The 24491-nt window shown below is 36.2% G+C and overlaps 2 pseudogenes; both read right to left on the reverse strand.

Moving 5' to 3' along the window:
- The window catches only part of LOC139853561 (protein WHAT'S THIS FACTOR 9, mitochondrial-like), a 50967-nt pseudogene extending 36275 nt beyond the window's left edge, over nucleotides 1–14692 (reverse strand).
- A 1231-nt stretch (nucleotides 14693–15923) lies between these two features.
- Nucleotides 15924–24211, reverse strand: LOC139853562 (microtubule-associated protein TORTIFOLIA1-like; annotated as a pseudogene).
- Between the last annotated feature and the right edge of the window lie 280 nt (nucleotides 24212–24491).

The raw sequence follows: 24491 nt of genomic DNA on the forward strand, positions 1-24491 counted from the left end.
CCCTCAACATACCACACCCGTACCTTGTCTTCTTATCATGAGGACATTCACAAGTACGGAAGGCCCCCTCCATATCGGAGATCCAACGGGCACTCTTTAGAGGGTCTCGTTCACCTTCAAAGGTGGGAGGTTGAGAATCCTTGAAGTTCTTATAGAGAAAGTCCCGTCTTCCCACATTATCTTCGTGAAGAACGGCCTTCACTTGCTCCTTGACTACATTGACTAATTGCTCATCAATCGTATCTAGAAACATTTTCTTAACATCCTCGAGGAACTCCGCCTTTTGACGTTTAAAGATGGCCTCAACTTTGGCCGTGAACTCAGCGTCCTCACTCGTACTTCCATCATTGGTGTCGTGTCCATTTCTCATCTTCATTCTATAAAACGAAAAAGATTAAACAATGAAACGAAGGGACGTAACACATATGTATATACATATACACCACACTACCCCATCTTGCTCAACAATCGTCGTACATCGCTTGTTTGACACGATTTGAACCCGTAACAATGGTAGCTAATCATTGTTACGCGAGCACCTCGCATTAACTCACTAGTACCACGTCTATCTCGCTCGACGATTTTAAATACCACACAAAACAATAGCGCATGATTAGTTCACATAAACCTATACACTAATCAAAACCCGATTCGACCCAAAGTCCTACAAGTCCCGCATAACGCACACACAGAAAGTCTAAGTCTAGGCGCCTATCTCAAGTCACCTAAATCCCTTAGACCATGCTCTGATACCACTTGTAACAACCCAACATTTATGCAAATGAAATATGCAAAAATAAAAAAAAAATTGTTTGATCAGCTACTGGCGCGGCGCGCCAGAACCCCGCGCGGCGCGCCAAACCTGTCTATCCAAAAAGTCTTGAAACGTGAAAAAGATTGGCCACTTCTCGACCTATTTAGACGAAACACTTTTTACAACAAGTTCCAATATGTAAAACTAACAAGATTCAAACATAAAATAAGTTTTACAAAGTGGGGCCCACATCGGCCGTTTTACGAGTTCATACAAAAGTTTGAGTTTCAACCACATTAGTTTAATTTCTAAACGACACTATGAGCACGGTGTTTGGGGTTAAACTACCCAAGTCTCGGTCAAACTCCAAAAGCTAACTCAATCCAAAAAGCGTCCCCCAATCAACAAAGCGGGATCTCTAATTCAAAATAATGCCCTTACCCTTGTCCACGCCGGAGCCTATAAAAAGATAAACAATGAGAGGGTAAGCTAACGCTTAGTGAATGCAATAATTATACACATACATATATAATATATCTATTTTCAAACACTTACACGCATACCGTATACATGCTAGCAAACACAATTAGCTTATCGTCATAAATACAAGCTATAACCTCCAATAACCAAACTAGCATAGCAATAGCATATTTAACTTGAACAAATATAATATGCTTACTCTACAACACAATAACCATGGTTAACCAATCGAACAAGGAACGGTGTTTAAAGACCGTCGGAGTTCATAACTACCATTAGTTCACTTAACACTTCGTACACTAACCCCACGGGTGGCATCTTAACACGTCGATACTTCACCCTGGGTGGCGTCTTAACACGTCGACACTTCACCCCGAATGGTGTCTTAACACTTCGACACTTCACTCTTCATTTTACTTGAGGTGGCATCTTAACACATCGATACTTCACCTCGAGTGGCGCCTTAACACATCGGCACTTCACCCTTCAACTTACTCGTAGTGACATCTTAGCACATCGATACTTCACTCCGGGTGGTGTCTTAACACGTCGACACTTCACCCCGGGTGGTGTCTTAACACTTCGACACTTCACCCGTCATATTACTTTGAGCGGTGTCTTAGCACATCGACACTTCACTCGTCACGTGAAATGTGGTGTCTTAGCACATCGACACTTCACATCTCACGCTACAACAAATAAATACATTATATACCTACGCATATAATTATTCCACTCACCTTACGCCTTCGGTGAATCGATAAACCAAGCTTGAAACTTCAAGGTAACGCACCTATTACAATGAACATATAATCAATCATTCATTCAAGTTGGTCAAACTCACACACTCACCATTACTAGGTCATTTTGACCCATTTGGACACTTAACCCTAAAATTGGGTCAATTCACACCAAAACCCTAACATTAGCCATGATAGGTTTAAAACACCCTTCAACACAAGGTTTATGCATTAATCACAAACATTAACTAACCTAGGACCATTTTGACCCGTTTGACCAATTTAAGGTCAACACACCCATTTCGGGTCATCACTAACCCACACAACGCCCACTTACATACATATAGGTGTGCTAGCAATTTTACTAACTAATTAAGGCTTATAAACAACAATTTATACTTGAAAAACCCTAGTTAGTCATCTTTGAGTCTACACGACCCAATTTCACCCAATTTACCCACAAATGGGTTTTAAGTTCATCATCTACCCCAAACCCTAACCATTAATCAAATTAAACAAGGAAGTTAAGATTAGAGCATACCACTACTACCAAAACGAAGCTAGAGGATAGATGGACAACTTTAAAGCTTGCACTTAGACCCGATTCAACCTTCTTCTTCCTTATTTTGAGCTCTCTCACTCTAGACAAACCCTCTCTCTCTAAAATTGAATGGATGAGGTTGATGTAGGTGGAAATGGAGTTAATGAGGCCCCAACAACTGGTTTAGGGCCTTAAAGTCGGACCCCATGTGATTTTACCAATTTACTCCCAAAATATCTAATTTAAAAAGGAGGGAATCTGTCACAGACCAGTGGCGCGGCGCGCCAAAAGGCCGCGCGGCGCGCCAAACGCCCAGACCAGTTTCTGCCTTCTTTTTAAATTATGAAACGAACACCCACACTTCAAAGATCATATTTACACATATGTACGGTGAAATATTTGGGTCTTACAATCCTTTATTCGATGGAAAAGAAAACAAGCAATAGTTAACTTGATGGTGATAATGATTAAATGGTTTATGGTAGTAGTGGGAGATTGAGGGTGATGGTGGGTTTTAGTTTTTTTGTTGATCATTGAGCAAAGAAGACGGGTTATGGTTCTTCTTTTCTTTCATCTAATGCATCAGCATGTATATTTATCTATTTGTCGATTCAGTGAAAGAAAGAAGGAAGGAGCACTAATATAAATTTAAGTGTGGGGATAGCTTTGGTTTGATAGGAAGCAAAAGAAGCAGAGAATGTGTTCATTCTTATCCACATATATGTTTATATCTATATTATATAAGTAGGTAGAGTTATTTAAAGATTGATATTGATAGAAAATGATAGGTAACGAAAAGGTATTCAATTAACTACAGTGATAGTGTGATTGGCACAGTAGACCACAAAGCAGAATAAAATATCGATAATACGTCCATGAATCTCAATCTAAATTTTCAATAATAATAATATAATATTATTATAATATAATTTAAAATAAAAACGTGTGATTAAGTTAGCCGTCGTCTACTATTTCATTCACGGACTGAAATTCGTGCTCCGGTGATAATGGATAAAAGTACACAGAAAAATCCCAAATTTTTATATTAAACATCTTTATTTATTCTAATCATTATTTTATAAAAAAAACGGTCATTAATTGTTTAAAATTATTAATTAAATCAACTGTCCGTGCTCGATCCAGGGTAAAATATAAAAAGTGCTAAAATTTATTATTTACCTTCTAAATATATTTTAATAGGCTTATGATTCACATGACTCATTTTCGGATCACCGTTTATTTTATAATTATATAAGTTTAAATTTAGACTTGTCTAACCGGAACATCAAACGAGTATTACAATCATTTAATATTTATTTTTAATATATGTTTATGTATATATAGATATGTTTTAAATAATAATTATTATAATATCTTCATAACAACAACATTCAATATTTCATATTATACTTCCAATTATTATTTATATATACACACATATTTATTTACAAATAGTTGTTCGTGAATCGTCGGGAATGGTCGAAAGTCAAATGAATATATGAAACAGTTCAAAATTTTTGAGACTCAACCTAACAGACTTTGCTTATCGTGTCAAAATATTAAATCGTATCGAGAGTTTCATTTAAAATTAGTCGAAATTTTTCGGGTCGTCACAGTACCTAGCCGTTAAAGAAATTTTGTCCCGAAATTTGAGTGAGGTCATCATGGCTAACAATAAAAATGTTTTCATGACGATTATGAGTTGATAAATAGAGTTTTATCAATATTGAGTAATATTGATAAAATAATTCGATTACTCGAAACGTACGAGTGAAGCTATCCCAAAAGAGTGAAATGAGTAAATGTAGGTTTGTCTTAATCGGTGACATAGTCACGGTTGATTTCCAGAATTCAAGGAATTTAGAGGAAATCTTCGTAATAAGATTTGATACATCGGTAATCAAGGATATTAGGATCTACTTTAAATGCGATCATCTGTTTTGATTGCTCTATCGAATATTTTACTATAAATCCACCCCCTTCGTTTCCTTACAATTCACACCTTCTATTCTTTCTCCTTTAATTCATACTTTGAATCATTTATCAATATGCCCCATCTAGTTTTGGTTCTCGTTATACTTCTAACTTTCATATCTGTCATTCTACTTTTTTATCTGCCACCGGAGGAATCTATTCACTTCTACTATACTTTTAGTTTTATAGTGTTTTTAGTTCTCCCGTGTCTTTATGTTGCAATAAACATTGATATACACGGTTTGTAATTTATATGTTGTTATCAGGCTTTATATTCTCCTTTATATTTCGAAGCTCCATGCTTTTGTTTTCTCTTTCCGATTTTAAGTCAAGCGAATAATGGTCCAAAATTCGTAGGTATGAAGTTTCGAATGAACATGACTAATGTTCTAAGAGAGAGATTGTAATAACACGATCTTGATTTGTCAAATTACCAGAATATCCTGGAAAAATAGATTCATCAAGAAGATATGATCTTAATATGTTTGGAGATCAGGTAGAATGTAAGAGTCGTGTAGCATGGCACATGATGACGTTATAGTCTGTGAATCATCACGTTCCATTAGAAACTCAGCATGGCTTACTGTAATATAATCACATTGATCAAGTGTCATTATATTATACTAACTCATGCATCAGTTCCCAACACTACTTCAAAAACATTCATATATTAAATTCGAAGGTTCATAGAATATAGAAACTAAAACAGTTTCCTTTTATGACATAGTATAGATGTCGCGGAAAGATAATTAATATCGAACAAGAATATTTATGAAAATATCTTCATAAATATTGAGGATATTTATAATGAAAGATACGATGATATCTTAGAATTTATAATATCGAAGGATGATGAAGAAGATTTGTCCGTAAGGGTTTAGATTCAGAAGCAAGGTGTTTGCTAAAGATTTCATCGGAAGCAGAATCATCTGGATTCTTTATGTACAAGTTTAGTCCTTGTGATTTGTTCAGAGTCTCCTTCATGGTTTACTCAATCTGTTTTCTAGTACAAATTTTCTATTGAGTGTTTCCATCACTCCATTCTTTATCATCAAACTTTTGACTGTTAAGGCAGTCTTCAGTTTTCACTACTTTCTCAGCTTTTTTAAAACTCAAAAAACTGATTTCATAGGTTAAAGCGCTTTTCAGAAATTCAGAATTGAAGATCATAATTCTAGGAGATAAATGTTATATGTATACATATAACTGTTGATGTAGACAGGCGGCGAGATTTCAAAATACTGATTGCTGATTCTAGGTATTTAGTACGGAAATTCTCGTTATCATATGCAGATGAGTAGATGCTAGGGTTTCTATGAACATAATAACTCTTCAAAAAGTCAAAGATTAATGAAGTTGCTGGTAAGTTTACTGTTAATGTGGTGGAATATAAACGGTTTCCCGGTAACGAAGGTGAAGAGACAACGAATATATCAAGGTTATAATAGAGTTTATTCGAATGAAAAGTTGAAATTGATTTGTTGAAGCTGTGGCAAAATTGGCTAATTTGAAGAGGGATTGTAAAGTTATTTTTGGTAATAATAACGCCAAAGGAGCTAGCACAAGTACTTGTTAACGTTTACTCAAGTTCCGAGTGTTTTCAGGTGCGTAACAATATGCATCAATCTTTTCTTCCGTAGATTAAATGCAGTTGGTTCATCCTCTCGGTTGAGGTGTTTTCAAGAATCATGAAAGGTTTGAACGCAGATTATAATCGTCAAGATACAAATGAGCTTCAAGATGAAATCAAGTGGCAAACTTGAAGAATTGTTTAGTTTCATATGTTATAATCAATATTTTAATTCATTTTAATTGTCCAATGTTGGTAGTCCACGATCGATAGTCCACAGTTAACAGTCCAATAATTTATATATAGTTTAATATATAATATTCGAATTGATTAATATGTATCGTGACCCGTGTACATGTCTCAGACTCGATCACAACTCAAAGTATATATATTATTTGAGAATCAACCTCAACCCTGTATAGCTAACTCTATCATTATTACATATAGAGTGTCTATGGTTATTCCAAATAATATATATAGATGCGTCGATATGATATGTCAAAACCTTGTATACGTGTCCCGATATTTAAAATGCGTAAATAACAGTATTTAAATGACAATAAATAAAGTGCGTAAAATAAATAACAGAAATCAAATAACGATAAATAAAATTGCGAGAATTAAAATTGCGATAAATAAAATGTAATACGGAATTAACAGTTAGCTAGGAACAGTTAGCTAGGATTTCGTTAGCGTGGTTTCTTAACAAATTTTCTCATAGTTAATTTGTTTGTTTCTAACAAATTTTATTTTGTTAAATGTTTTCTTCATTATGCCACTCGTTGGATTCTGATAGGTCAAAATCCAAATATGAAATCGAATGAAAATGGTTATTCTGTGGTGAACGGATTCGTATATCTGTGGATGTAAGTAGGATAGTAAATGATCGTTGAATCAGATTCGAAGAATGTACAGTGTAACTTATTAATGTGAAATCTAAATATTTCTCGGGTATTACCTACCCGTTAAAATATATTCACCATTATCAGTTTGTACGAAAGAATTTTTAATTACAATCTTTATGAAAACATATATACATATATATTTTCTTCAGATGTAATCATGGATTTAATGAGTTAATATAGTATTAAACTCATTTGGTTTACAGTCAAAACTAGAATACATAATCTCTAAAACATTAGAGATTACATAATCGCCATGAAGAACGAAGATAATTGATGTAGAAAGATACGTAGAACGATGATTATACTCGGGGTACAGAATGAGATGTTGAGGCATGGATTGTTGATGGTACTGGTGCTGTTACTGATGGTACTGTTGGTGCCGGTGATGTTGTTGAAGCTGGTAAATTTTGCACCATATTCTCCAAATTTATTACTCGAGCGCGAAGCTCGTTGACTTCTTCTATTACACTTGGATGATTGTCGATTCAGACGAGTGGATGAATAAGATCTAGAATTGTGGATAGAATATAATCGTGTCAAGCTACTCTAGAAATGAGGCTGAAAATGATGTTTCGGATAGGTTCACCGGTAAGTGCTTCAGGTTCTTCGCCAAGAGGGGAATGTGGTGGATGGAAAGGATCGCCTTCTTCGCGTCTCCATCGGTTAAGTCGTCTACGAACCCATCAAATGAATTGGGGATAGCTGATTGGTTGATTCATTCTGGTGACGCTGCTTTCGGAGCTTAGGTGAATATCCATGTCGGAATAGCTGTCGGAATAACTATCGGAATAGCTATCGGCATCTGAGAGACTCGAACTGGTTGAGGGATTCATCTCGTACGATCAGATGAAGGATTTTCGAAAAGAAATAGATTATAGGATGTAGATTAGTAGCCTGCAATACATAGTTTACATATGCATATATAATACTAAAATCCTATAAGTTACGGAGGAATCTACGGAAGCTGTCAGGCAAAGGTAACAATAACAGATATGCTAAGATATGAATTTATCTATACACTGTCTATGCAATAGAGGCAGTAATACGTGTCTAGACCTTAAGGATGATAAGCAAATAATTTTTAACACTAAATGATAAGCAAAAATTTTGACATGCAGACACGGTCGAAGTCCAAACTCATTAATGCATCCTAACGACTTATCAGTTAGACACACTAATGCAGACCTGGTTCGCTAAGACCACCGCTCTGATACCACATGTCAAGACCCGTCCTAATCCATAAGAATGAATACAATAACATATGATTACATCGCGAGGTATTTGACCTCTATATGATACATTTTACAAACATTGCATTCGTTTTAAAAGACAATCTTTCATTACATCGAAAGTTGACAGGCATGCATACCATTTTGTAATATCCACCTATAAATGATCTAATCTGTCAGTTACTTAATCATAATCTTTACTGAACTCAACGACTTGAATGCAACGTCTTTTGAAATATGCCACGAATAATTCCAAGTAATATCTTTAAAATGAGCTAATGCACAGCGGAAGATTTCTTTAATACCTGAGAATAAACATGCTTTAAAGTGTCAACTAAAGGTTGGTGAGTTCATTAGTTTATCATAATCATTCATTTCCATCATTTTAATAGACCACAAGAATTTCATTTCCAGTTCTCATAAATATACGTCCCATGCATAGAGACAAAAAATCATTCATATGGATTAAACACCTGGTAACTGACATTAACAAGATGCATATAAGAATATCTCCTATCATTCCGAGAAATCCTTCGGACATGATAAAAACGAATTCGAAGTACTAAAGCATCCGGTACTTTGGATGGGGTTCGTTAGGCCCAATAGATCTATCTTTAGGATTCACGTCAATTAGTAGATCAGGTTACTAATTCTTAGGCTACCAAGCAAAAAGGGGCATATTCGGCTTCGATCATTCAACCATATAATGTAGTTTCGATTACTTGTGTCTATTTCATAAAACATTTATAAAAATTGCGCATGTATTCTCAGCCCAAAAATATAAAGGGTAAAAAGGCAAATGAAACTCACCATACGATATTTTGTAGTAAAAATATGCATACGACTATACTGAACAATGCAGGGTTGGCCTCGGATTCACGAACCTATATCAATTATGTATATTAACACATATAATAACAACTAACAAGTTTATATATTAATAATTTACATATCATATTACTAAATAAGTTATTTTTATCCTATATACTTTAAGTAGTAATTATTTATTTCTATAATACATTTATTAATATTAATGTAGTAAATACTTGTTAAAGTAGTTTAAAAATATAATATTTATCATTTATCATAATAATAATATATTAAAAATAGAAGTTTATTTCAAGATTCATATATGATAAGAATATATATATATATGTATTTTATTAATATATTTTATATATAGCTTACTTAATATCATTTTAATAATAAAAACTTAGTAATATGTAATTTTAATATATTTGTAATGTATTTTTGTAAAATAATATTTATTTGTAATAATAACAATAATAGTGATAAAAATAATGATAGTAATAATAATAAGAGTAATAAATAATACTACCTCACAAAAAAAGCTCCAAAAAGAAATAAACTGCCTCAGCCCGGTATCGAACCTGAGACCTCTCGGTTAACCCCAACACTCCAAACCAACTGCTCTGTCTATGCTTTTCTGATTTATTAGCGTTTTAAATTCTTTTAAACTATAATTGCCTGATGCCTTCTTCAAAATTCATTTAACATCATCATACTTATTTTACACAATCATCAATATCATCATTATCTTATGATCATTATTGTAATCATCTAATTATCATCTTAATCTCTAATTATCATCATCGTATAACAATTTTTATCATATTAATCGTCATCACACGCTCATCATAATCATTCTTTTTCCATGATCATCATTATGATTCACGTAAGCTATCATCATTTCATGTACACCATCATGACATCATCATCATCATTTTTATCATTACATCCGAACATCATCATCCTAAATATCGTATTCATCATCATTGTTAACTATCCCGATATCATCAATTAGCCTAAAGCAAGTTCACTAAGGTCTAATGGGCCTCAGCGGTTTTAGCCCATTAGAAAAACCCAACATGTTTATGAACCTAAGTAGAAAAAAAATTGGGCTTAAGGAAGTTGGGCTTTGCTTGCTTAGTGGACTGACCAAAAGAAAAAAAAATAACGTTATACTTTGTAACCTGACTCCTTAAGCACCTCGTCTTCTTCTTTCATCCTCTTATTATCACAGTTTCATCATAATATCATAACATCATCATCATCTATAACAAAATCACGAATCATTCATTTCTGTGTCACTAACTCGTCACTGTTTCTTCTTAATCAACAAAAAGCTTTGTTGAACCATGAATATATTTGCAACCCAAAACGTCATCATTCGAACAATCACCAACAGAACGAAAGTTCAAATATTCTTAACTTCGGCTTCTTTATTTAGTTAACACTTGATAGGAAAAGAAAATGTTCTAATAACTAAATTACTTGTAATATGATAGTTTATAGATGACATGGTACACTTATGGTAATAAAGTCCATTCATAATAAACAAGTCCCTTTTTATTCCCCATTTGTCGGCCATAATTCTCCACTGGTTCCACATGTTTCACTTTGTTTCTTTTTCACTTTTGTTGTAAAAATAAAATAATTAGAACTGCAGTAACACAACTTGGGTTGTAGGTGTTTGAGGGTTACTCGATGGTGGTGATTTTCGATGTTAAAACAGAAATAAAAGTTAGAGGTGGCAATGGAGGTGATAAGGTGGTGGTTCGGGTGTAATGGTGATTGCAAGGTGGGGTGGTGTAGGTGCCTAAATAGAAACAATCGATGGCAGTAGCACTCGAACTAGACTGAAACAAAAAGCAAACGTGCAGTAGCAGTGGCTGTTTGAAAGGAAGAAAAAGAAAATATGAAAGTTGCAGGTTTGGATGATGGTTTGTGGTTGAGTTGAATGGTGATTGCAACAACAAAAAAATAAGTGGTTAGTTGTGTTTTTTGTTGTGGTCTTTGGGTGGTTCGAATCAGCTGCATGAAAATAGAACCAATTAGTGGTGAAGGTTCGGTTTAGTACTGTAAACAAAACAGGAAACAAAATACAAGTTAGCAACTATAATAGTGATGAGTTGCTCTGATTGTTAGTGGAGACATGGTGTAGGTTGTGAGGTGGTGTGGTGATCTCGGTTAACAATACCCAATGGTGATCGATTATGTTTCGAGTAGTAGCAAGGAAGTAGAAAAATTAAAGAGGATTTAAGATGTTGTGTTGGTGGTTTTTATGGTATCATTATGATGATGGTGGTGCGAATGTGATTGTTTCAGTTTGATCCTTTATTCGATGGAAAAGAAAACAAGCAATAGTTAACTAGATGGTGATAATGATTAAATGGTTTATGGTAGTAGTGGGAGATTGAGGGTGATGGTGGGTTTTAGTTTTTTTGTTGATCATTGAGCAAAGAAGATGGGTTATGGTTCTTCTTTTCTTTCATCTACTGCATCAGCATGTATATGTATCTATATGTCGATTCAGTGAAAGAAGGAAGGAAGGAGCACTAATATAAATTTAAGTGTGGGGATAGCTTTGGTTTAATAGGAAGCAAAAGAAGCAGAGAATGTGTTCATTCTTTTCCACATATATGTTTATATCTATATTACTCCCTCCGTCCCTAAATTATTGTCCAGTATTCCATTTTGGGATGTCCCAAATTAATTGTCTACTTCCATAAATAGAAAGGAAAGGAGATATTTCATTGGTGGATCTGGAGAGAGAAGATATTTCATTGGTGGAGAAATAAAGTTAGTGGGATTTCCTAAAACTGTGTGTTTTTTGTCTGGGGACAATTAATCTGGGACGGAGGGAGTATATAAGTAGGTAGAGTTATTTAAAGATTGATATTGATAGAAAATGATAGGTAACGAAAAGGTATTCAATTAACTACAGTGATAGTGTGATTGGCACAGTAGACCAAAAAGACCAAAAAGCAGAATAAAATATCGATAATACGTCCATGAATCTCAATCTAAATTTTCAATAATAATAATATAATATTATTATAATATAATTTAAAATAAAAACGTGTGATTAAGTTAGCCGTCGTCTACTATTTCATTCACGGACTGAAATTCGTGCTCCGGTGATAATGGATAAAAGTACACAGAAAAATCCCAAATTTTTATATTAAACATCTTTATTTATTCTAATCATTATTTTATAAAAAAAACGGTCATTAATTGTTTAAAATTATTAATTAAATCAACTGTCCGCGCTCGATCCAGAGTAAAATATAAAAAGTGTTAAAATTTATTATTTACCTTCTAAATATATTTTTAGTAGGCCTATGATTCACATGACTCATTTTCGGATCACCGTTTATTTTATAATTATATAAGTTTAAATTTAGACTTGTCTAATATCAATCGGAACATCAAACGAGTATTACAATCATTTAATATTTATTTTTAATATATGTTTATGTATATATAGATATATTTTAAATAATAATTATTATAATATCTTCATAACAACAACATTCAATATTTCATATTATACTTCCAATTATTATTTATATATATACACACATATTTATTTACAAATAGTTGTTCGTGAATCGTCGGGAATGGTCGAAAGTCAAATGAATATACAGTTCAAAATTTTTGAGACTCAACCTAACAGACTTTGCTTATCGTGTCAAAATATTAAATCGTATCGAGAGTTTGATTTAAAATTAGTCGAAATTTTCCGGGTCGTCACAGTGCAACTTCCCTGTTTGGCTTTTCCGAAAGTCCCATCAGCTACAACATCAGTTTCCACCACACAACCTGCATCAACGCCAAACCACTGCACATGTGTAATTGTGGAACCACTAACGAACATCCCTTTCCACGGTGGTGCGGACACACCATGAGGATGGTGTGACTTCAGAGGAATTCGTCACTCTCCGTAACAACGGAGACATCATTAGCGCCTTTAGAGCCATTTACCGATTTAGCTCCACCTAGACAATTAACCCTTACATGCCCAGTTTTTCCGCACCTCCAGCATACCAGATTCTTCCCAGAGTTTCTCTTTCGCCTATCCGAGCACAACACTATCGTATCTCCTGATGACGAGACCCCGTTACCTTCCAGTATTTTCTCCTCGGATAGGAGCTTGCTAGTAACGTCTTCAAACTTCAGAGTTTTCTTCCCATACATCAAAATAGGTTTCGTGTGTTCATAAGACGATGATAAAGATAATATCAACCTCAAAGCTTTATCTTCATTATCCGTTTTAACTCCAATAGCCTCCAGTTCTGAAACAATACCGTTAAGAATACTTAGATGATCTGAAATCTTTGAACCCCCATCCATACGCAGAGTTTGAAATTGTTCTTTAAGATACAACCGATTTGAGATGCCCTTGCCCTGGTACAACTGCTCTAGTTTAACCTAAAGCTCATTTGCCGTTGATAACCCGTGCACATTTGCAAGCACATTCTTTGCAAGACACAAACGATTCGCACTTGCTGCCCTCAAATCCATATCATCCCATTCTTCTTCATCGAACTTACTGCTAGAATCACTGCCGGGAACAAATGTGGGTTTACCTTTCAATGCCTTGTGTAACCCGGACTGAATCAACACATCCTTGACTTGAACCTGCCATAAGCCAAAATTGATCCTCCCATCAAATTTCTCTACATCAAACCTCATTGGACTGAACTTCGACATCGTATCCGTATCCTATAAACAACACTTTCTCTGATTTTGCTCACGTTTCGACTGGCCGACAGATGTAGTGGAGTGGCGCACAGGATCCGTTAAATTGGAAAATCCAACACCCGGTCCACTACAAATTCTAGACACCACTTACTCCGAATCAGTAAAAATATTGTCTAACCAGATACCCTATACGATCAATGGAACTTGTTTCTGATGTGGACGATCCACTCCCGTGGCAACCACAGAGCATACTCTGACTCATATAACCGAGACCCTCGTCAAACCTGACGCTCTGATACCAGTTGTTGGGAAATTACGGCCTCACTAATTCCCAACAAACATCCAATGAAAAACAGAAAAGAAATAAGAACAATACACAACACAAGATTTAACGTAGAAACTCCAAAACAGGAGAAAAAACCACCGGCCCCCCAAAGAGAGAAATACACTATCACAAATTGTTACAATGATATAGACGACTCTCTTAAGCCAACTACACTCTCCAAAATATTTAACTAATACAACTCTCAAACAAGGGTAAGAAAGAAAGAAATAATCAAATACTTAAAGTGTATTGATTGGTGCAAATTGGAATGAAGACTTAGCCCTCCTTTTATAACCAAGTCACCTACCTCCAACTTTCTCCTCCCACCTATGTGGGATAACATCATTCACAAAGTAACCATATCAATTTTTCTATCAAAAAATAAAACCAGCGGAGGAAAACCAAGATTGACTCGCATTGAGTCAATAATATCTAAAGGAAGCTTTTTTGCTCGTGTGAGCATTAACAATTTTGCTAACCTCTCAGCCATGTCTTATCATTACGGGATGAATTATGAATCTTTGATTCTTCATTTTGAATGGTTAAAGCTTGCGGGCTGAGTTCAACGTGAGGGAGGAAAAATAGTTGGGAAGATTTGAAAAATCGAGTGGTATTTTTGAAAAAATTAGTTGCAGTTGTAGGGAGATTAAACAACAGTATACACATGTTGATCTAATTACAAGATTTATAACAAAGAACAAATTTACACACACAATTATTATGTTAAAACTTAAAAGAAAACCCAACACTGCCACAGATTATTATATTTCATCAAAACAAGAAACTATCACCAACAAATTAGGTTTTTATTAGAGCTGGCATATTGGAGAAGTTTGTATGTATTAGGGGGGTCAAAACAGGTTAAGACCTGACTGGGCAACGTTCAGGAATGAGTCAGAATTGTAGACGAATTATGACGGATGTTAGAACGGTCTAGACTCGATCTAAAGGCGGAATTCAATAGAACGAGGGTTAATCGAGTTACGGGTCGTTATCGGGACCGAAATAGCCAAACCTAGACTTCAAACTAGATTAGAACGGTGCCTAAACGTTGTAAATTGGTGGATTGGAGGTAGGAGATGATTACAGAGCAGACAGGGTCGATTAGGTTGATTGGAATGCGACACCTAAGAATGAAACAAGAAACCCGTATATATACTGCATGCAGGGACAGTCGATCGACTGACCTCGACAGTCGGTCGACTATCATATTTAGTCGATCGTTGATCAACTTACACTGACCTAGCACTATCGGTCGACAGTGGCTACAGTCGATCGTCTGACGTCGTCTGCCGGTCGACTATCTGCTCAGTTTAACTATTGATGAAAACGTTTACGCACAATATCAAACATTCAATACTCAATAGTCACAACTCACAAATGTTATTACATGATCAAGTGTATAAGACTGAATTACATCATAAAGTATATCGAACTATGAATTAACAATATGCACCAACAAGAATGGATGACGGATCATGTGTCAAACTAGCCGGGCTGACCCGATGTACTAACCCCCTTTTCTTCTAAAGCGCAGGTAACATTCAACCCATTTGACCTTTTTTGATAAAACATAGTCTTAATCCGGATAATTAATAACATAATCAACTAATTAATAACATCTATTGAAGTTTCATTAATAGATCAACTGTTGTGCAATAAAAAATTTATTAACTGAATTGTTATATAGCACTTCCAAGCACTCTTAAGCTAAAAGAGACACAGTTTCAAAAAAATGTTACCACCATTGCAATTCATTTTGCTAGAGGAACAAAAACTACATCCTGATGTTAACGATGATATCAACCAAATCCAGTTCTAAACAAATCTTCAACCAAAAACTATATGAATTTCAACAAAAAAATCTGAGTGCTTCATATACTATTAATGTACGTGATCACCTATTTAGCTTATGCAGATCAAATTCCCATGCATATGTCAACTGCAACAAAATCTGAGTTAAAACCACCTCATTTAAATTCTTTTTTTGGGTTTCTATCCCAGGCGACAACCGCATTGGGTTTCCAATAGCCTCATTTAAATTCACCAAAATCTCTTCTTTACATTCCATTGGTAGTTCCACAATGTCCGTTCCGTTCTCTATAATCATATCGACCAACTGCACATAACAAAGAATGAAATAGAAAATGTCAGTCCATATTAAAGAACCTGTTGAAATTGGCTATTTGTTGCTAATAATTTAGGGTAGGGTCCATCCAACATTCAGTGTGTTTGTTTTTGACATCTGAATTACAATTGATGCTAAATCCTTCAGCACAACTATTCAGAGTTAAACTATTTATCCAAATGTAAGTCCCTATTCAAATCATTTAGTGCTTAATCATTATGTTTTATTAAACGCACCCTAAAACTTCCATGTATGGTACTACTGGTTTGTCTTCGGGTGATTATATGAAAGATAATAACTTTTTCAATATAAAATGATAAATAGTAAGTCAAACCTGTTGAAGCCAGGACAAGCCGATACCAAGCGCGTTTTCGTCAGGAAGAAACAGAAACTCAGCAACAGCAAACAAAACTTCAGTCCCGAGTTCACTCGAGAGCTGATCAATTACCGGGCCCGTTTAGTTCATTAACTTCCAAAGTAATCAATCATCTCCCGTGGTTAAAACTTCAAGGAAAGCCGTATCAGCATCACCCACGCTAAGCGCATCCACGGCATTATTCCAAGCTGTCCTCAGTTCCTCAGATCCCATTACTGCTTCATCCGTCATTTCGGGAACCGCTACTCTGGCGGGCCCATTGTCATCACTCGCCACGTTAATTGCTTCCAACGTAGCTTCTTCATTCAAAGCTTGCCAAACACTTGTAGGCGGCGGGCCCACCATGAACTTAGATCCCCCCAACCTCTCCTAATAACGGGCTCAGTTTCGTTTTGAGAATTAAGTGGCCTAACCATCTATACCTCTCCTTAAACCCATTTGTGAATTTCTGCCCACGTATGAAGGATAGTCCGAATTTTCGGGCCCGTTTTCTCTCCATGAAGATCCTCTACCTCTCATACTTGAACCCATGTAAGAAATCTGATCATCGTTTCTACCTAACTTGGTATTGGGATGATCGGAAAAACCGTTGTACTTGCCTAATGGTCGACCCGATTCCTCAAATCCCATCATCATATAATTTCCACCTCTTCGATTGATACCCGATAGTGACAGATCATCGGCCATGTCTTTAACTACTCGCTTAAGACCATCCACTTTCTTCGACAGAGTCGAAATGTCATCACGACATCCACCAACGGAATCCTGCAATAGCAACAAAAACCTTTTCACATAAGAACATGCAAACTAGAAGTGGCAATTTCAACCCATTTGTATGAAAATAAGTCAAAGTCTAGTTTGAAATCTATTAGACTAACAGGTAAAAATAAAAAAAATAAACAGGCCCAGTGGTAAAACTCTTCTGAAGTGGTATTGTTTACAATGTTGTACATTGTTTTATCTAAAATAAATTAGATTAGATTAGATTTTTATTAATATAATATTCAGTAATTCAATTTCCATAATTAACAGATACCTGAAACATGTTCATGAGATGAGCCTGTTGCCTCTCGAGTTTTAGTAATTGCATCTGAATAGCCAACCTACTTCCATTATTATTATTCCAAAATCCCTCCCTTTGACTCAGGCCATTTATATCTTCGAATTCTCGCCTTATAGAAACCCGTCTTTCTTCAAGTCTTTGAAAGAAGTCGGGGTTTAGTTCTTTATCACTCAAAGCAGGTGCTTTCTTTTTCAAGATTCCTGAAGCCTTTTCAGGTATGTTACGACCGTCGGGATCATCATTCTTTGGTGGGGCCTCTGTTTTTCCTTCATCCGACTTAACTAGTTTAGAATCTTCACCATCTAAAGGATTGACAAACATTCACACATTATTAAAAATATGGAATTTTCTAACAACGGCCCTTAGGGTGGTCAATAACCGTGCATGAATGAATTGTACATAACGGTTATATGTTGACTTTCAATGGACGGTTATTACATTGTACAACCCTTTTATGCACGTTAACGACCTAAAGAGGTGGGTTGGTCAAAATGAGACATAAACCACAATGTTTGTGTATTATTAATACTAATACTCATAAGCTTATACATTAATTTGTATATATAGAGACACTTAAACTAAACCCTAGAGCCCACTATAGTGGCCAGGTATAATAGGTAAATTTTGTATGGGTTGACCAGTTATAATTATGAGGAGGTCGCCTGCTTTCAAATACACTCGGGACAAACTGTTGAAGGTGTGAAGAATTTGATCAAAGGAACAAGTCGAAGAGCTTGACTTGATGAAAGTCATAGGGAGCTTGACTTGGTGAACAAGTCGTAGGGAGCTTAACTTGGTGAACAAGTTTTAGGGAGCTTGACTTGGTGAATAAGTCGTAGAGATCTTGTTGCCTTAATTAAATCTTCTAGTAGGAATGGAATATGAAGCAAGTAATAGATATTTATGGAATGTCTTTTGCTTGAAGGACAAGTTTAACTTGGTGGACAAGTTTAACTCTTCCTATAAATTGTAACCCCTAGCCTCATTGTAATGTGTGCACGAAATTAATAGAAGAAAAATCTCTGGTTTGCGCTCGTGGAGTAAACCCTTCTCCGTGTTTTGGAGTTGGGATATAACCACGTTAAATACCCGTGTCGTTTGTACTTTATTTATCGTTATGCTTTAATTATTCGTTTGTCGTTTGTGGGTTAGTGATTCGCATAAATCACTTGTCTTGTTAGGGCTTACCGAATTCCTAACAAGTGGTATCAGAGCTTTAAGGTTCGAAGACGGGCACGATGGCGATTTGAAAGCAAGATATTCGATTCGTTTGATGATTTGGGTTTTTCATCAAGGTTAGATCAAAGACAGGGTTGTGTGTCTTGCAACTTGTGTCAAGATCTAGAGAAGGTCTTGTTGCAGAAGACAAAGAAGAGATTATTCGGGAAGATACGGGTGTCGGATCTAAGTTATCATTCCTTGCGGTCCCGTTCGAGGGAATGATGAACTTTTCAAAATTCGGATTCTACTGTGCAGCTGGAGGAGAAAATTGTAACACGTTCGTTAACCGTTGGATCGGTTTAAAATTTTAATCGAAGGTGCTAGATACATAGTTCTAGTGACCATAAAAATTTCAGGATGATTGGACAGTTACATTTCAAGATATGATTTTTTGAATGATTCTGTTCAAAGTTTTGTTACGAAGCTGTTAGAGAAGAAAAATCATTACGGGTTCGTTAACGGTCGGATCGCCTTGAAACTTTTATTGTAAGTAAAAGACGTACAGATCTAGTCGTGGTCAAAATTTGACGGTGATCAGACTGTTAGATCTGGAGTTATGTTTTTTGGAAGTTGTAGTTGTTCGGGTTTGGAGCTGCAGTGAGAGAAAAATCATAGAGGGTTCGTCTATCGTTGGATCGATGTGAACCTTGGACTGTAGGTTCCAGAAGTACGGATCTAAGAGTGGTAAAACTTTGGTGATGATCAGACCGTTGGATCTTAAGATACGATTTTTTAAGTTGCAGCAGTTTAATGAGAGAGTTCCGGTTTTAATGTTGCGAGTGGCAAGATGATTTGTTTTGCGAATCTTCGGGCGATAAAGGCTGTGATTTTTTTCAGAGATGTAGGTTTGTTACGGGAGCCAAATATATTCCGAATGTGATGGACGGCGTCGTGGGCGCACCTCTCAGCGCGCGTGCGTTCTCCTGGTAACGTTGAGTTGATCCTGGAGTCTTGTATCGAAATCTCACTGGTCCACACACAGACAGTTGGGAGTTCCATTTGGTGGCGGTAAAGATTGGGTCCGAACTATCTTTGGAAGGGAGGCTCATATGGATTTGGGTTTGAGGGGAGGTTTGTTTTGGGTGCAAACCTTAGTCATACATCGAATATTGGGAAGAAACAAGTGTGTGTGCTTAAGAAGTTGGTTTCTCTCAGGTTTGGGCAGTAAGGTAGCAAACAGTGGGACATTCGTTTGAAAATCAACAGTGAGAGTTATTGTGAAGGTTGGATACTTGCAGGTTGTAGTCTGAATGTGTGGATAGCGGAACGTGACATTTGCAGCATGTCGACGGTTGGCTTAACCCGTTGGTTGGCACACGCGGTTGTGCATCCTCGGTTGATGAGTTGATCTTGGAGCCTTGTACCGTAACTAGACTTGATGTGGTCCCATTCAAGTTGTGTTTCGAGGTTACGGCAGGTACTAAAGAAGGTCGGAACTTGTCTATCATTGGAGAAAGGCCTAGTTGAACTTAGGTTTGAGGGGAGGATTATTAGTTTGCAAACCAAAGTCCAACATCAGATTATTGAACGGGTTGACCAATGTATTTGGTCGAATATTCCATAGTATTTTGGAGTATGTGGGCAGGGTTAGCTTCTCTCACTGAAGAAATTGGTTTGAAGTTGTTGGATAGGACGTGTTCGACTGTGGCTCGGGTTTGGGTGATGGTTTGTTCAACAAAGCGAGCAGTTTCTTATGGGTGACCAATTAGGAATCTTCAGGTGATGGTAGAAGTGGATAATCTTGTAAGTCCTGGAACTTGAGCTTTCTAGAGGGTGTCGGGAATTCGATGGGAATTTGGTAACCGACGGACTAGTGGGAGTTTGACGACTAATAGGAGTTATGGAGACGGTTATGCAATGTGGGTCTCTGGTATTCACATGATTAGTGCGTATAATACTAGGGTACTTGGATGCTGCAAACATACCCTCGAATGGAAAATAGATTTGCAACTGACTTGTGGAACAAACCAGATTCTTCTCAGATAGCCACGATTTTATTTCTTACTCGTACAGTGGGAGTGTGTTTGGGATGAGAAAATGGGGTTTGTGAAATTCATAGCTATGAGGTGGGTCAGTGTACCAGCGCGAAAGCGGTAGAAGTTCAAAGGTGTAGATTTTAAGGTTTTGCATTCTCACTGGAGCCTTAATGAATAGTCTACAAAGAGGTCGTCTGTTGGGTTTTCTGATTGCTGGTAAAAGGAAATCATAGATAGACGGGAAATCCTGTACGAGGGTGATCATTGACATGTGTGTTCGGGATTGGACATGTCTAGAGTGATCGGTGAGGCGGTGTAGTCTCATGAAGAATCCTATAATTGAAGAGTTGCATACTTCAATTGATCTTCTTGTGTAAGAAGATGGTGGTGCAAGAAACCGAGATGGAACATGATAGTAACTGGAGATCGGGTTGAAGTTTAGCGGTTTTGATGTCGAAAGACTTCCTTCCCTCCGGTGTGGAAGAGTGGTGTGACCCGGATGTTTGATTTCGGCGGTATCAAAAGTCGTAGCTGAGAGGAGATCGGGAGTTGCTATGGGTGTTTGAACAACATTGACAGTTGAGGCGGTTATTGGTTTCTAGTTCCGACAAGTAGTGTTGAAGACCTTGTATCGAAAGTCTACTCATTCGACGTATGTGATGAGTGTGCGTGTCCCAAATGGAGTTTGGCGGTATAATGGTGGTTTGACTTTCTTGGATGGAATGGAGATTGATGTTCGGGTATCTTCAAGTGGGAGATTGTTGAGTAGTGAAGAGTTTGCTCAAAGTCTTCAAGTGGGAGATTGTTGAAGGTGTGAAGAATTTGATCAAAGGAACAAGTCGAAGAGAGCTTGACTTGATGAAAGTCGTAGGGAGCTTGACTTGGTGAACAAGTCGTAGGGAGCTTAACTTGGTGAACAAGTTGTAGGGAGCTTGACTTGGTGAACAAGTCGTAGAGATCTTGTTGCCTTAATTAAATCTTCTAGTATGAATGGAGTATGAAGCAAGTAATAGATATTTTTGGAATGTCTTTTGCTTAAAGGACAAGTTTAACTTGGTGGACAAGTTTAACTCTTCCTATAAATTGTAACCCCTAGCCTCATTGTAATGTGTGCACGGAATTAATAGAAGAAAAATCTCTGGTTTGCGCCCGTGAAGTAAACCCTTCTCCGTGTTTTGGAGTTGGGATATAACCACGTTAAATACCCGTTTCGTTTGTACTTTATTTATCGTTATGCTTTAATTATTCGTTTGTCATTTGTGGGTTAGTGATTCGCATAAATCACTTGTCTTGTTAGGGCCTACCGAATTCCTAACACAAACAACTTTCAACCTTTATAAAACATTTGACCCATATCCTATTTAGTAACAAATTTTGTTTCAACCCAAATTACCACCTTAAGTATTACAATACCTAACAAAGAGAATGATATATACCATGACCAGATGCTTTCTGATCTTCAGAACCACCCAAAAAACCTCGCCATTGTTGCAAAGCTTCTATTATACTGTCTCTTGCAGGTTTTATCTGCAGCAATACACGATAGATTCTAGTTATATACTGACTTTGAAGAGGGAAAAGTTTGACTTATTTTAGGTTAACCTTATCAAAGCGGCAAGCCTCGAGGGCGGTTATAGTAGGCCCTGTCTTTCCTACAATTAAGCTGCTTGAATGCAAAGCCAAAGCGTTTAATGTATCAGCGGCTGCTTTACAAGTTGCCCAATCAGGAATCGGTAAGACAATCTTGAATACTTTGTAGCAGTGGCTCCAAGCCTTGTGTAAAGATAGCAGTACAGCACCAACCTAATAAACCAGTATACGTAAAAGTTTTATTGAATGTTTGAATGGATGTTTTCTTGTTTACTTGAAAGTTATTGTGATGTTGAATAATAATCAGACAATGATGTACTTTAGCGTCTGATGATACTGATTACTTAAACAAGTGTTAGATGATATCACGAGTCAATCAAACTCAATTAAATGAAAAGGTTATCGTATAATCTAATTTAGCCTTCGATCAACAGCTTTGTTGCACCTAGCATGAAACTCACTAACCAACACTGAAGGATTGATCCTTGTACAATAAGATAATCTAATTTAGCCTTTGATAAACAGCTTTGTTGCAACAAACATGTTATAATATAATCATATTAAAATAGAGAGATCGGGTGGGTAAACCTGAGAAAGTGTAGAAACCACTTGCAAAAGTGCACATTTAGCCAAGAAATTAGGGTTATTAAGATACTTGCAGATCCTAACACAAAGCTTCTGAAAAGCCAAAATAGGTGGTTCAGAAGCCATATCCACCATTTTAGCCAAACACATTGCTGCACCAGCTTGAACCCCTTTATTATTTTGATCATTCAAGGCTTCAAATAATGGCTTCACAAACAACGTAACAACAGAAACCCCATTTTCCCCTTTCAAATACAAACAATAAAGTTGTCCAATTGCATCACGACACGTGTCTTTAACACCTGAATCTGGGTCTTTATGCCTTTTAACAATGTGGGCTATAATCTTTATTAAATGAGTAGATGCTAATTCAGTATGACTTGCACATACGAAGTGAAGTGAAGTAAATGAATGGGAAATTCCCCAAAATACACTTTTTTAAAAAGTTTTATTCCAAAATACACTTTTTGATAATAAAAAATTGTCTATTTACACCATTAAGTCGACCACCCTTTGGGTCGACTACCTCTATACCCGATCGACCACACCAAATTTAAATGTGGTCGACCATCATTTATAACTGGCAAGGTCGACTTCTGTTGGCTATCGGTCGACCTTGAAGTCGACCCCAAAAAACACGGGCGACCTTAATGATGGTCGAGTATACAAAAAGACACTGAAATAGCGAGTTTGGATAACAAAATTCAAATTTCAACTCTAACATTGCAGATTCAAACCTGATTCATCAACCCTCATTCATTGCAGATTCAATCAAGAGATCACTTCAATAGTTTGTAGATAAACCCTAATTCCATCGTCAGTGTATCTATTTCGTCCCTAGATTCAATCAAGAGTTCCCTTCAAAAATGACAGATATTGAGGTAAATATGTGTATATATGTATATCTATGTATGGGTCCCTGTATTTATATATATGTGTGTATGGATGTATTTGTATGTGTGTACATGTCAGTATATGATAGGTATCTGTAATTGTATATGTATATGTAAATGTATATGTATATGTATATGTATATGTATATGTATATGTATATGTATATGTATATGTATATGTATATGTATATGTATATGTATATGTAACTATAGATATACAATTCTCCCATTGTTTTTGCTAAAGTGTATATATCTGTATATGGTTATGGGGATGCCTTAGGTCAGAAGATCACTTGCATACTCGACCATTCAAAGGGTCGACTTCCAAAAACATACACTATAGTCGACCCCATTTTGGGTCGCCTATAGTTGAATAAAACTTTAGTCGACCAAAAAGAAGGTCGACTATAGTGTATTTACTTTTCAATTGTATGTACCTGTATGTATGTGTATGTATATTAACATTTATGTATAATGACATTATCATTGTCTGATTACAAGTTTGGTTCGAGGCCAAGGTCACCATTCAAAGCAAGATGTCTCTTATAAGGGAGATTAAGAACAAACTCACTCCGGCTCAGACAAAGATTTTCAGAGAGACGTGTTTCGGTCATTGGTTAGATATAAAGTGTG

The sequence above is a fragment of the Rutidosis leptorrhynchoides genome, chromosome 6 (assembly GCF_046630445.1).
Source record: "Rutidosis leptorrhynchoides isolate AG116_Rl617_1_P2 chromosome 6, CSIRO_AGI_Rlap_v1, whole genome shotgun sequence".
NCBI lineage: Eukaryota > Viridiplantae > Streptophyta > Magnoliopsida > Asterales > Asteraceae > Rutidosis > Rutidosis leptorrhynchoides.